The 15,077-nt window shown below is 45.3% G+C and overlaps 1 long non-coding RNA gene across 5 annotated transcripts in view; it reads right to left on the reverse strand.

The window, feature by feature from the left end:
• Window positions 1-363: 363 nt before the first annotated feature.
• LOC139267229 (uncharacterized) overlaps window positions 364-15,077 on the reverse strand; it is a 167,539-nt gene continuing 152,825 nt past the window's right edge. For all 5 annotated transcript variants that reach the window (XR_011593867.1, XR_011593864.1, XR_011593861.1 and 2 more), the window contains one exon: window positions 364-759. This is a non-coding gene — a long non-coding RNA (uncharacterized lncRNA). The remainder of the gene's footprint in view (window positions 760-15,077) is intronic.

Here is a 15,077-nt window from a genome sequence, read left to right on the forward strand (position 1 = left end):
ATTTTGGCCCCAGATTCTCTAACAAGAAAGATATACACAATGAATGTAACTGTCTCTATCACTTCAAAGAAACAGAAAAAACTGATGCCAGGATATATTAATGGTAAGTACAGAAAATCTGGTCTAACTTGCAATGGAAAGCTACAATGGAACCTGAGCTTATATGGAAATTAGTAGACATCCATTGACACTACTAATTGGCATAATAAAAATAAGCATAAATAGATAGACAGTAGTCAAAGTATTACCACCTAATAATAAAGGGACAGTAACTGTAACACCATTGTGTTTTTGTTTATTTATATATATTTGCACTGCTAGATTCAGCATTTAAGGGGATAAAAAGAAAAAAAGAAAGACTTGCATTTATATTGCAACTTTCACAATCTCAGGACGTTCCAAAGCGCTTTACAGCCAATGAGGTACTTTTTGAAGTGTAGTCAATGTTGTAATGTAGGAAACATCCAGCCAATTTGAGCACGGCAAGGTCGAACAAACAGTAAATCACCTATTTTATTGATGTTAGTAGAGGGATTAACATTGGCCAGGACACTGGGGAGAATACCCCTGCTCTTCTTCGATATAGTGCCATGGAATCTCTTGCATCCATCTGAGAGGGAAGACGGAGTCTCGGCTTAACATCTCATCCGAAAGATGGTGCTTCCAATAGTGCAACACTCCCTCAGATTTCACACAGTACCCTTTTTAACAGTAAGTTAGTAGCCTGAAACTAGTCTTTTTGTCCATTAGATCTTCCTCCTAGTTGGACACAACAGAGATTTGAATTATTAATTAATAAGCCATTCCAAGGGAGCACATTATTTACAATGTCAAACATTATGTGGCATTGTGTGATTGCCTAAGGCATCCTTTTATTTCATCTCACAATCGGGGTCAAAGGAGGTAGATTTGGGAACCGGATGACTCCCCCATCAAACAGTACTCCCTTACACCATGTTGGTGACTTTGACAGCTATTTCTGAGTCCCTTGAAAAATCAGGCAGATACTTGATCGGCAGCAACCCCCTGTGATCGATAGCTCAGTGGGCAGACACTTCATCTCAAAGACTTAATGAGGAAGTTCACATGGATGCAGGGTCAGCTATCAGCCCAAAGTCTGTCTGTATTTTAAAATGTGAGCCAGCCTTGAAGGGTTCAGTTTGTGAAAATGATCTCTGTCTTAGGACATTGTTTAGAGAGAAAGCAAATTACATTTGTATTACTTTCATCTACCGAGGTATATAGCAGAACCCATCATCTACAGCAGCCCTGCAGGGCCCAACACACCAGACAGCCCAGCAAGGCCAGCTGCACAGCAGCCCAGCGAGGGCCCAACAAATGATTCAACAACACCAACTTTCACACCGAGACGATCAACCAGGGCAAGAAGGGCCCCAGATCAATTCACGATGTAAATAGTTACACTATTGACTTTTGGAAGGAGTGTTGCTATGTATGTGGACTTGTATTTATTCTATACAGCCACCAGAGGGCTCAGCTCCTGGCGTCCCAAGGGATCCCATAATCCCTTGGGAGCACAGGTATTTAAGGAGGCTTCACAGGTTGGAGAGGCACTCTGGACACCTGCAATAAAAGACTACGGTCACACTTTACTTTGAGCTCACAGTGTTCAGTCTGACTCTTTCTCCATATACAACACAATCCACTTGGAGTACGCATCCACAACCACAAGGAACATTTTACCGAAGAACGAGCCTGCATAGTCAACGTGGACCCTAAACCACGGTTTGGAGGGCCTTGACCATAAACTTAACGGCACCTCCCTGGGTACATTGCTTAACTGCGACATGTATTACATCTGTGAACGCAGGACTCTAAGTCCGCATCAATACTGGGCCACCACACGTGGGATCTGGCTATCGCTTTCATCATTACAATGCCAGGGTGGGTACTGTGGAGGTCATTGATGAAGGTGTCTCTGCCTTTCTTGGGAACCACTACACGATTGCCCCACAGAAGGCAGTCTGCCTGTATAGACATTTCATCTTTGCGCCGCTGGAACGGCTCTATCTCTTCCTGCATTTCCACTGGGATGCTGGGCCAGCTTCCGTGAAGCACACAGCTTTTGAGTAGGGATAATAAGGGGTCCTGGCTCATCCAGGTTTTGATCTGCCGGGCAGTGAAGGGTGATTGCTCACTCGAATGCTTACATAACCATGGGTAAATCTGCGGGCTGCGCCATTTCCACCCCCGTGGTGGGCAATGGCAGCCTACTGAGAGCATCGGCGCAGTTTTCTGTGCCTGGCGTATGGCGGATGGCATAGTTGTATGCGGACAATGTGAGCGCCATCTCTAGATGCGGGCTGATTCATTTCTTTTTATCCCTTTACTCTCGGAAAACAGGGATATGAGTGGCTTATGGTCAGTTTCCAATTCGAATTTTAGCCCAAACATGTATTGATGCATTTACTTTACCCCATAGACACACGCTAACGCTTCTTTCTCAATCATGCTGTAGGCTCTCTCAGCCTTAGACAGACTCTTGGATGCATAAGCAACCGGTTGCAGTTTCCCAAAATCATTAGCTTGTTGCAATACACACCTGACGCCATATGTCGACGCATCTCATGCTCGTACCAAACGCTTACATGGATCATACAACACAAGCAATTTGTTTGAGCATAACAATTTTCTCGCTTTTACAAAGGCATTTTCTTGGTTTTTGCCCCAAACTCATTCGTCCCCTTTTCGGAGTAAGACATGCAGTGGTTCTAACAGTGTGCTGAGACCCGGAAAAAAGTTACCAAAGTAGTTCAAGAGTCCCAGAAACAACCGCAGCTCTGTCATGTTCTGTGACCTCGGTGCGTTCTCCATTGCCTCCGTCTTCATGTTGGTGGGCCTTATGCCGTCCGCCGCAATCCTCCTTCCCAAGAACTCCAGTTCAGGCACCAGGAAAATGCACTTCAAGCGTTTTAGCCTGAACCCCACGCAGTTGAGTCGACTAAGAACCTCCTCCAGGTTCAATCAGGATATGGCATCCTCCCCATCTATTCCCGAGCGATCTGATTTCTCTGATGTTGGCGTCGTATTATCCGTCGCCTCTGCATGGCATGCATGCAAAACAATCTGATGACATGAGGTATAGTCAGATTTGCACCCATAATTATTATTGTTATTGTTGTTATTATTATTGTGAGACAGTACGTACTGAATCATTCACACCTTTGCTGGGTGACGCCCACGTAGAACGGACCACACTCTGGTCTGTGCATGCGATGCACAGTGATTTATGGCAGTTTAATGATAACTTTGGGCAGGGCAAAATGTGTATGTTTGCTGCTGTGCACAAAACTGTAGTTCCGTCTCCAATGCTCACCAGGCTCGAGGCAAAGGTTGGAGTGCCGGCCGGCATGTTTGCTCCCTCAGCCAGCCAGAAACACAGGACATCAGCGCTCAGCTTGGAAAGAAGCCCGGGAGTGGAATCCAAGCGCCGAGCTCCTTTGCTTGTGTCCGGCTGAGGAAGTGATCCTGCCGCCGACCAGCCAGCACTCCTCTGACCCATGCCTGGAGCCCCATCAGCAGAGATTCTATGATGGCGTGGAGTTGCAATTTGCCTTCTCACATAACATTCTCGCATTATCACATTCTAAACATTATGTGGAAAAAATTTAATTTCTAACATTCTGTGGGAAAAATTAACTTTCCGAGTTCCCTCTGCAAAAATCATGGTAAATTTGTGTTTTAAATTATCTTTTTCCCTCGCTCCAAAAACTCAGAAATACACTCAGCACCGATTCTCTTAAGTTAACGTAGGGTTTTTCTGATTGGTATATAAGGCCACTCTGCACCGTCCTTTAAAACATCAGTGTTGGCGAAAATCCCTTAAAATGGCCAAAAACGGCCAAAAACGGTGCGGAAATCAGTTTTCACCCAGACCTGCGTCAAAAAATGTGTATAAAAATTCCGGCGCTGACAGTCACCGCCGGCGTATAAACTTTGAGGAAAGTTGCAAATTCACGATTGCTCAAAAAAAATCCGCGGACGCCAAAAGAACAGTGCCCAATGGTGCCGAAAATTGAGCCCTAAGTGTGCTTTGTTATTATCCTTAAATCATGTTAGAATTTATCTAAATATTAGGCACTGAAGGAGCATGCTAGGTCATAGAGATCTTGAGCTCCATTTATGGGAATGACCAATGATGTTGAGTCTGAGTACATATCTAGTGTAAAAAACCAAAAATAGTGATAGCCATTAAAATAAATATTGTTTCAATGCTACCACACTGGGAGGACAGATGCACCAACGTTAGTATCCTCGACCAGGCCAACATCCCCAGCATTGAAACATTGACCACAATTGATCAGCCCTGCTCGGCAGGCAACATTGTTTGCATGCCAGACACGAGACTCCCAAAACAAGCTCCTTCACGGCAAACGATCCAAAGGTGGGCAGAGGAAATGTTACAAGGACACCCTCAAAGCCTCCCTGATAAAGTGCAACATCCTCACCGATACCTGGGAGACTCCGGCCAAAGACCACCCGAAGTGGAGGAAGTGCATCCGGGAGGAGCACCTCGAGAGCTTGCAGAAATCAAGTGCAGGCAGCAGAAAGAGCATGCGGCAAACCAGTCCCACCCACCCTTTCACTCAACGACTATCTGTTCCACCTGTGACAGGGACTGTGGTTCTTGTATTGGTCTGTTCAGTCACCTAAGGACTCATTTTTAGAGTGGAAGCAAATCTTCCTCGATTCCAAGGGACTGCCTATGATGATTGGAGAAAATCAGGGACAAATGTAATAGAATACTTTCCGTATACATCGCCTCTGTGTTTTTATCAGATGCATGGGACCAATATCTTTGCAATACCAATCTGCACATAGAATAGGTTGTTCCTCTTTCAACACACTGAAGAATATTTTTGTCTCCCCTTCCAAGTAGCAGAAAACTGAACTTCTGTCCCGCGGAATAGAGTAATGGAAGATGTCAATTAGGGGCTGTTGCTTCCCTGTCCCCACCCCAAGAAGGACAGTTGGAGGTCCCAAGATTGTCTTATTGGTTTGAGAAAGTGCATGGTGCAGACAAAGTCAAGGAGAGAATAACGAAAACAACTAATTAGTACGATAGATTATAAGACAAAATAAAAAATATATATTTTAAATCGGGAAAAAATGTCAAAAACACATTTTATAAAGTTTATACGACCTTGAAGAGCGTTGGAAGATGCATTCGGTGTCAACTTTGCCTCTTCATCCACCTCAGGCTTATCGGATGGGAATCTCCTCTCCCTGCTGTAACGATATAATGTATAGTGCCCTCTAGCTAGGAGGTCTAGTGTACTAGATCTGTATTTTAAGAAAGCTGCTTGTTTGATGAGGAACTCCATTTTAATGTGCACATGGCTGTCTGAGATCTCCCAAATAAGTAGAGTTCAGTTGAACTAAGAGTGTTCATCATCATCATAGGCAGTCCCTCAGAATCGAGGAAGACTTGCTTCCATTCTTAGAATGAGTCCTTAGGTAGCTGAACAGTCCAATACGAGAGCCACAGTCCCTGTCACAGGTGGGACAGATAGTCGTTGAGGGTAAGGGAGGGTGGGACAGATTTGCCGCACGCTCTTTCCGTTGCCTGTGCTTGATTTCTGCATGCTCTCGGCGATGAGACGCGAGGTGCTCAGCGCCCTCCCGAATGCATTTCCTCCACTTAGGGTGGTCTTTGGCCAGGGACTCCCAGGTGTCGGTAGGGATGTTGCACCTTATCAGGGAGTCTTTGAGGGTGTCCTTGTAACGTTTTCTCTGCCCATCTTTGGTTCGTTTGCCATGAAGGAGTGCCGAGTAGAGCGCTTGCTTTGGGAGTCTCGTGTCTGGCATGCGGACAATGTGGCCTGCCCAGCGGAGCTGATCAAGTGTGGTCAGTGCTTCAATGCTGGGGATGTCGGCCTGGTCGAGGACGCTAATGTTGGTGCATCTGTCCTCCCAGAGGATTTGTAGGATCTTGCGGAGACATTGTTGGTGGTATTTCTCCAGTGACTTGAGGTGTCTACTGTACATGGTCCATGTCTCTGAGCCATACAGGAGGGCGGTATTACTATAGCCCTGTAGACCATGAGCTTGGTGGTAGATTTGAGGGCCTGATCTTCGAGCACTATTTTCCTCAGGCGGCCGAAAGCTGCACTGGCTGCGGTGTTGAATCTCATCATCAATGTCTGCTCTTGTTGGTAAGAGGCTCTCAAGGTATGGGAAATGGTCCACGTTGTCCAGGGCCGCGCCATGGATCTTGATGACTGGGGGGGGGGCAGTACTGTGCGGCGAGGACAGGCTGGTGGAGGACCTTTATCTTACGAATGTTTAGCGTAAGGCCCATGCTTTTGTATGCCTCAGTAAATACGTCAACTATGTCCTGGAGTTCAGCCTCTGAATTAAATAGAGTTAATTTGAACTAAGAATGTTCAAGAGACTATAAAATACATGGTGTCAGAAGCGGAGATTTCCGATCTTTCGGCGACTGCATCTACGATCGAAATATTGAAACTGTAAAACTTTTTCGAGCCGATCGAAATTGCCGTTAAGCAATGCAGTGCAGAGCATGCTTCATACATATCACACGTGGATCCGTGAAGGGCGATAAACAGTCATAAGCTTGTAAATTAATCTAGAGGCATTAGTAAAGTAAACTTAAGGTAGCATAAGCTATTGTAGAGCCTTGATTGAAAAACATTTTCTACAAATACATGGCCATGATATTTTACTAATTAGACTTGTTCTAGTCCTCTGGTTATTTGAACTGTATACATGTATGTGACAAACTCAAAGTCCTACACTGTAGTGAGCAATCATGACCACCATGGTGCCAACTCCCGCACACATTCCTCTCCCACCTCCATTGCAGGTGACTGGCGATTTGAAAGCCAACTGGAAAAAATTCAAACAGCTGTTTGACAGCTATGAAATTATCACGAATATTGTGGGGAAAACAAATAGAATTAAGGTTGCAACATTTATCACTGCCATTGGCAGAGATGTCCTAGATATCCACAATAATCTTCCCTACAAATCAGAGGAAGACAAACAAGGAATTGAAATTATTTTGAAGCTCTGGGAAGAGCACTGTGAAGGTAAAACCAACATCATCTATGAACGATACCAGTTTAACAACAGTGTACAAGGGGACGAGCAGTTTGATAGATATCTCATGAAAGTGAGGGAGCTAGCATCATCATGTGAATTTAGCTATTTAAGGGATGATTTTTATCAGAGATCGCATAGTCTGCAGAATATCTGATAACACTTTGCGTAAGAGGCTATTGCAAGAATCAAGCCTAACACTAGATAAATGTGTGATATTCTGTAAAGCTACAGAGGCCACAGTTGCGCAAATGAAATCCATGAAGCACACTGAAACAGATTTAGACTCTGAAGATGTTAAAGCTGTCAAATAGAAACCCCGACCCACAAAGAAAGAATTCACAAAGAATTCACAATCAATTGTAGATATTGTGCAAAAGACATGAGCTGTCAAAAACTAAATGCCCAGCATATGGGAAGACCTACACAACTTGCGGCAAACAAAATCACTTTTCTCTAAAGTGCAGACAGAGTGGATCGAGACAGAAGTCTACACATAAACCTAAATAAAAGTGCAGGTCAAAAGTTCATGCACGATATGAAGACAGTGATGATTCTGATTTTGAAGTCATGAATGTAAAGGTGCTTGGTAAAGTTGATCGCACAATCTAGGACAAAGCTGATAGAAAGTACCTTAAAAAGATTATGGTTACCTTCTCCATTAAAGGTCAAATGGTAAACATGCAAATAGATTGTGGGGCCACATACAATGTGCTACCTCTTAGATACTTACCTAAAGGTTTAAAGGTAATAGAATCTAAGACAACACTGTCACTATATGACAACCATGCAACCATTCCAGTGGTAGGGACGTAATGTGCAGCTGGAAAATACAAAGAACAAGCAAAAGTACATTGTGCCCTTTGTGATCATTGTTGGCCAAAGTGCACCACTGATTGGCTCACGCACTGCTCAACAGCTACAACTGATACAAGTGCAGCATCAGAATATCATGGTGATAAATGAACCACACGAATCGCAAACTATGAACAAGGCAAACATCTCGCCAGCATCAAAAACTGAAGTCAACAATGCGCATCCGGATGTGTTTAAGGGACTTGGACACATGCCAGAGACAGTTCACCTTGAACTTAATGAATCAGCGACACCAGCTGGAATGCCACCCAGACGGGTGCCAATAATGCTCAAACAAATGCTTGAAAGAGGAACTCGATCGTTTGGAAGAAAGACAAATCATCTCGAAAGTTGTTGAACCGACGGACTGGGTATCCAATCTTGTCACTGTACAAAAGCAAAATGAAAAGATACGAGTATGTATCGACCTTCAACATCTGAACAATACCATGAAACGCGGACACTGTCTACTTCCTGTGATCGATGACATCTTGCCACAGATGTCAAATGTAAAGATCTTCACTAAAGCAGACTGCATGGAGAGTTTCTTGAAATGTGAACTATACACAGAGTCCTTCTACCTCACGACACTGGGGACGATAGCAATATAATAGAATGTCATTTGGCATCAGTCCTGCCAAGGAAATCTTCCAGCAGTAACTAGACCAGAACCTTGAGGGTCTAGATGGAGTCTACAAGATTGCAGATGATATCTTGATCACTGGACATGGTGAGACACTTAAAGAGGCCAATCATGATCATGATGCAAACTTAGGCAAATTCATGCAGAGATGCAGAGAGAAAAACATCAAACTAAACTTCGATAAGTTCGAATACAAGAGCTCCCAAGTGAAATACATGGGGCACATACTGTTTTGTGATGGATTCAAAGCCGACCAAGCAAAGTGGTCACAATCACAATCAACGAAATGCAAAAACCGCAGGATGTCGCAGATGTACAACGATTTGACGGCATGATAAAGTAGCTCGCAAAATTCTGGCCAGATCTTTCAGACTTCATAAAGACATGGACTGGAAATGGACTGAAGAACAAGACAAAGTGTTTGAAGCTATCAAACAATGTGTGACAGATTCTCCGGTGCTCAAGTACTTTGACCCCAAACTTGCAACCAAAGGTCACGTTGATGCTTCGAGCAAGGGTCTTGGGTTCGTCCTTCTGCAACAGGGACAACCAATCGCATACGCGAGCCGAGCGCTCACTCCAGCAGAAATGCGATACTTTCAAATCGAAAAGGAGCTGCTTGCTCAAGTCTTCAGAATGGAACAAAACCATCAATATGTATACGGTTGCAAGATCACGCTATGGACAGACCATAAGCCTTTGGTTGCCATACGACGCAAGCCGCTATCTGCAGCACCCAAGCAGCTACGTCAGCTCACTTGGCTCAACCAATATGATGTTGAAATAAAGTATCAACTAGGAAAAGAAATGTACCTAGCAGACACCCTTTCACGTGCATACCTCGAAAACGTGGCGACATCACCAACTGAAATTACAGTGGAATGCATCCACATGGTGGACTTTCTCCCACTCTTCAAACATGGACTGACCAACATACAACGCGCAACTGCAAGCAACTCCACACTACAACTAATCATACAACAAATCACAATGGGGTGGCCAGAAACGACACATGAATGCCTGCTTGAAACGCATGCATACTTCAAAGTTTGTGACGAACTCACAACACAGGATGGCATAGTCTTGAAAGGCTATCGCTGTGTCATACCAAAAACCCTGAGATCCAACATTTGTCAGCAACTTCATGCTGCTCACACTGGTGTTAAGAGCACTCTTCGACATGCCAGAGAATCCAGTTACTGGCCAGAACTGAACAGTGAGATCAAAGACCAGGGGCTAGAACCTCCACTTTTTTTGCATGCTTATCGCCCACTTAACGCCCATTTTACCGTTCAAATGACGTATAACGGCCATATATCGCCCATTCAGGCACAAAATGGAAACTGATGGGCTTTTTAGGAGACTTATCGGCGAGCGTTATTTTCCCAATGGGCCTAACGGCGAGAAAAAATGTCACCACCCGGCCACTTTTTTGGGACAGAATCAGCAGAATGGGCGAATTCAACGCCCATAATATCGCCCAGCGCTACTTTCCGAACAGAATTAATGCCGAGATTCAATATTAACGCCCGGCGACTGTTTTTTGTCGTAAGGAGCATATTTACCCAAACTAGCGGCCATGGAGATCGTCCATCTTCAATTTCACCACCTCGCACACATATCGCCCACAATATCGCTCGCTCAAAAAACCGCCCACAAAAAGTGGAACTAACCGGAACGAGTGGCAGCGGTGTGGCTGGCATTTGTTAAATCCCACTCTTACATGAGGAGCTGATATTGACTGAAAGAGCGCTGATGTGAGTGACAACGCTGACACACTGCTGTGTTAGTGCAGCTCAGACATCAATGGTGCCCAGCACCTTGGTGCCAGTTAAAGTTTACGTTAATTGATGTTAAGTTGTATTAAATCCTTTTATGGTAAGGAATCACCAGTGTGTAACGGTCCAGCTATCTGAGACAATGTGCAACAAGGTTATGTTCAATAACAAAAGTTTAATACCAACATCATCAACTCCCATCCACATCCCACTTTTTCCACCATTGACATCAATCACATGTTCAAAATGTCCAGCAATACAGAATACAAAGGCGAAGCAGAAGCGTGGTCCCCAGCCCACATACATTGCAACAAATTGCATACACCCAGATGGAGATATAACACAGCCATCAACTGCGCACATGCATTTTACTTTCCTTCCACTCGCTCCTTCTCCCCACCTCCATCCCTTCCCCTCCTCGCTCCATGGCGTCTGGCCGAGGAGCTCTTTAGGTGGTGCCTCATTGCGGGGGATGAGGGCAGATGCGTTGGTTGGACAGGTACAGGAGCAGGGGGTGCCGAGGGGGCAACCTTCTCTGATGTAGAAGCAGAATCTTGGTCCTTGATCGCATCTGTCGTTCGCAGTGATGGTGCGGGACCTAGGGGTGGAGTGCCGCGCTCTGGGACCACTGGGAGGGCTGTGGCAGCAGTGTTCCTGGCTATCGCATCCAGGGACTCTGCCTTGCACGGAATTTACTCGGTCATGGTGGCCAGGTGTCGGGATATGCCCCACAAAGCTTCGATGAGCTGGTCACCAATTTCTACAGTCCACCTGGACAACTGTACCATTCTCCGCTGTCATGTCGCGCTCGTGGAACAGACCTGCCGCGTCCACGCGTCCGCCGCGGGGTCGGCGCCGTCCTGGGGACAAATGGGGTGCCCAGTGGACAGGTGCTTGGAGCTGGCACCTCCAGAGTGGAGGCGGGAATGACCGGAGGACTAATAGATGGCCTTGGGATGGAATGGGTTCTGGAACGTGGCGATGCAAGTTCGTCGAAGTCCGCACTCTCATCCATCAAGAACAGACCCAGCGGATTGATGGGTGACAATCGGAGCTCCTCAGCACCAGATGTAGTAGGATCGTCCGCCGACTCCTGCCCCACGCCCCCACCTTCTGGCATCTGTGGCCTTGCCTGGCGCCATGCTGCTGGCTGAGCTGCAAGACACAAATGAGGTCGTTAGAGGAGACGGGGTGCTAGGGTGACAAGGTGAGTCCAGCACTACACACAGCATATGCACGACAAAAGCACCACCGCTCTCAAAATCATCGCAAACATCACATTTCATCACCATCAACAACGTTGTGCATTGCAATGATTTTCAAAGCAGGTTGTGTAGAGGACACAGAGAGGCTGCAAAGAGATTTAGATAGGTTAAGCGAATGGGCTAAGGTTTGGCAGATGGAATACAATGTTGGAAAATGTGAGGTCATCCACTTTGGAAAAAAAAACAGTAAAAGGGAATATTATTTGAATGGGGAGAAATTACAACATGCTGCGGTGTAGAGGGACCTGGGGGTCCCTGTGCATGAATCCCAAAAAGTTAGTTTGCAGGTCCAGCAGGTAATCAGGAAGGCGAATGGACTGTTGGCCTTCATTGCGAGAGGGATGGAGTACAAAAGCAGGGAGGTCCTGCTGCAACTGTACAGGGTATTGGTGAGGCCGCACCTGGAGTACTGCATGCAGTTTTGGTCACCTTTCTTAAGGAAGGATATACTAGCTTTGGAGGGGGTACAGAGATGATTCACTAGGCTGATTCCGGAGATGAGGGGGTTACCTTATGATAATAGATTGAGTAGACTGGGTCTTTATTCGCTGGAGTTCAGAAGGATGAGGGGTGATCTTATAGAAACATTTAAAATAATGAAAGGGATAGACAAGATAGAGGCGGAGAGATTGTTTCCACTGGTTGGGGAGACTAAAACTAGGGGGCACAGCCTCAAAATACGGGGGAACCAATTTAAAACCGAGTTGAGAAGGAATTTCTTCTCCCAGAGGGTTGTGAATCTGTGGAATTCTCTGCCCAAGGAAGCAGTTGAGGCTAGCTTATTGAATGTATTCAAATCACAGATAGATCGATTTTTAACCAATAAGGGAATTAAGGGTTATGGGGAGCGGGCGGGTGAGTGGAGCTGAGTCCACGGCCAGATCAGTCATGATCTTTTTGAATGGTGGAGCAGGCTCAAGGGGCTAGATGGCCTACTCCTGTTCATTATTCTTATGTTCTTATGTTCTTATTAGGCCAGCATTATTTCTATGAAACTTTTAGAAATTATCTATCATATATGATTGGTCGGATATGAGTTGGTGTGGCATCTATTGACTTTACATCACGCAATGGTGTAAGCTTTATTCACATGGCATCACTTCAGGATCCGCAGATGCATTCATGGTTGCCCGGGGGTGCTTCCCCATGAGTGCTCGCACTTGCTCCTCCATCTCTGTGATATCGCTGGGGACTGGTGGTTCACCTCTGCATGGACCTCATCGTCTTAGCTTCTTCTGTAAAAGGTGACAGGACGACATGGCATGAGATCATTGCGTGATATCACTGCTAGGTACTGTCACAGAGACTGATGCAACACATAACCGACAGATGTAATCATGATTATTATGATTATTATCATTCAACACCTAAAGACATAAAAGTGCAAGACCTCACATCTGCTGATAGTCACTCATAACTGTTACAAATCAAATTATATAAATACATAAGTACAAGTAAATCAATGTAATACTTACTCTTGCGGATCCCAGAAGGTCGTTCCATCGTTTGCAGAATTGGTTGCCCTCATGCACCTCATTGGTCGCCGACGAGACCACCTCTGCTATCTTGGTCCATATCCTCTGGTAGGCCTTTGGGGTGGACTTCCCATGCCCTCCCTGTGTCAAATCATCCCAGCGTGACTCGACCTCCTGCCGGAGGGAGGCATTTGCCTCATCCGAGAACCTCCTGGGTCTTTTGCGGCCTCCAATGTGCTCCTCTCCCACCTCACTGCTCTCTCCAGAGTCAGTCTCCACAGCGTGCTGTGATGCCTCCTCCTCTCCCTCCATTATAGGGCAAATTCGGTCAAATATGTGGCTGGTAACAGCTACTTTTTGTTTGCCTACTTGCTGTGAAGCTCTAAAGTCTCCCTCCTTCCTCCCAAAGCAGCCACATCACACTCAGCCACGCCTTCAGTCCCTCTGAGCTCCTTCTCGCTCTGTCTTTACTTCTGCGCATGTCATGATGACCCTTGACCTCCAGAATCGCTGGAATCGAGCGTTGCCATGCCATTGCTAAGGACGGCCACACTTTACAGCAACAGGTCAAAAAATTTAACGCTACGGCCCATTTGAGATCGCTCACGGTAACGCCCATTTTCAAAAAAGTAAACGAGGTGTTTTTATAATGGGCGAGAAGCCGGCGATCTGAAAACCATTTTTTACCACCCACGCTGGAAATAACGCCCATTTTTGGGTGATAACCTCAAAAGTGGAGGTTCTCGCCCCAGATTTCAAAGTGTGAAACATGCAACACCTATCAATCGAGCCAACCAAAAAAGCCATTGATAAGTCACGACCTCCCTCAGAGACCATGGGAAAAGCGTGGTTGTGACATAATCACACTCAATGGCAAAGACTACTTATGCACAATGGATGATTACTCGGACTATTTTGAGATCGACAATCTGCAAGGAAAGAAAGATGCCACTGTCATCATCAAACACCTCAAGAAACACTTCTCTAACCACGGTATTCAATCCGACAATGGACCTCAGATCAGCCATGATCTTATTAAATGGCAGAGCAGGCCCGAGGGGCCAAATGGCCTACACCTGCTCCTATTTCTTATGTTCTTATGTTCAACTCACAACAGTTCACAAGCTTTGCTAGAAAATATGGATTTGATCACGCAACAAGCTTACCAGAATATCCACAAAGCAACGGAAAGATTGAGCACGCGGTTAAGCTCGCAAAGCGTTGAATCAAGAAGGCAAAGAAAGACCGTGGTGACTTCGACATGAACCTTCTCATCTGGCAAAACACACCAATTTAAGGTCTTGATAGCTCACCAGCACAATGCTTACTCAGTTGCCGCACAAAGACAAACATCCCAATCACAAATGAACTACTCAAACCAATAATCATACACGACGTCATTGTCATCAAAGAAAAGAACCATGCCAAACAAGCATGCCAAACAAGGATAATCAAGGGGCTATAGGGAGGGAGGAACTTAATACAATCACTATCACTAATGAAATAGTACTTGGTATAATAATGGGACTAAAGGCGGGCAAGTCCCCTGGATCTGATGACTTAAATCCTAGGGTCTTAAAAGAAGTGGCTGCAGAGATAGTGGATGCATTGGTTGTAATCTACCAAAATTCCCTGGATTATCGCAAATGTAACGCCCCTATTTTAAAAAAGGAGGCAGACAAAAAAAGCAGGAAACTATAGACCAGTTAGCCTCACATTTGTCATTGGGAAAATACTGGAATCTTTTATTAAAAGCGGTAGTGGGACATTTGGAAAAGCATAGTTCAGTCAAGCAGAGTCAGTATGGTTTAATGAAAGGGAAATCATGTTTGACAAATTTGTTGGAGTTCTTTGAGGATGTAACGAGCAGGGTGGATAAGGGGGAGCCAGTGGATGTGGTATATTTGAATTTCCAGAAGGTATTCGATAAGGTGCCACATAAGAGGTTACTGCACAAGATAAAAGTTTATGGGGTTGG

The sequence above is a fragment of the Pristiophorus japonicus genome, chromosome 1 (assembly GCF_044704955.1).
Source record: "Pristiophorus japonicus isolate sPriJap1 chromosome 1, sPriJap1.hap1, whole genome shotgun sequence".
In the NCBI taxonomy this organism is placed as follows: Eukaryota; Metazoa; Chordata; class Chondrichthyes; family Pristiophoridae; genus Pristiophorus; species Pristiophorus japonicus.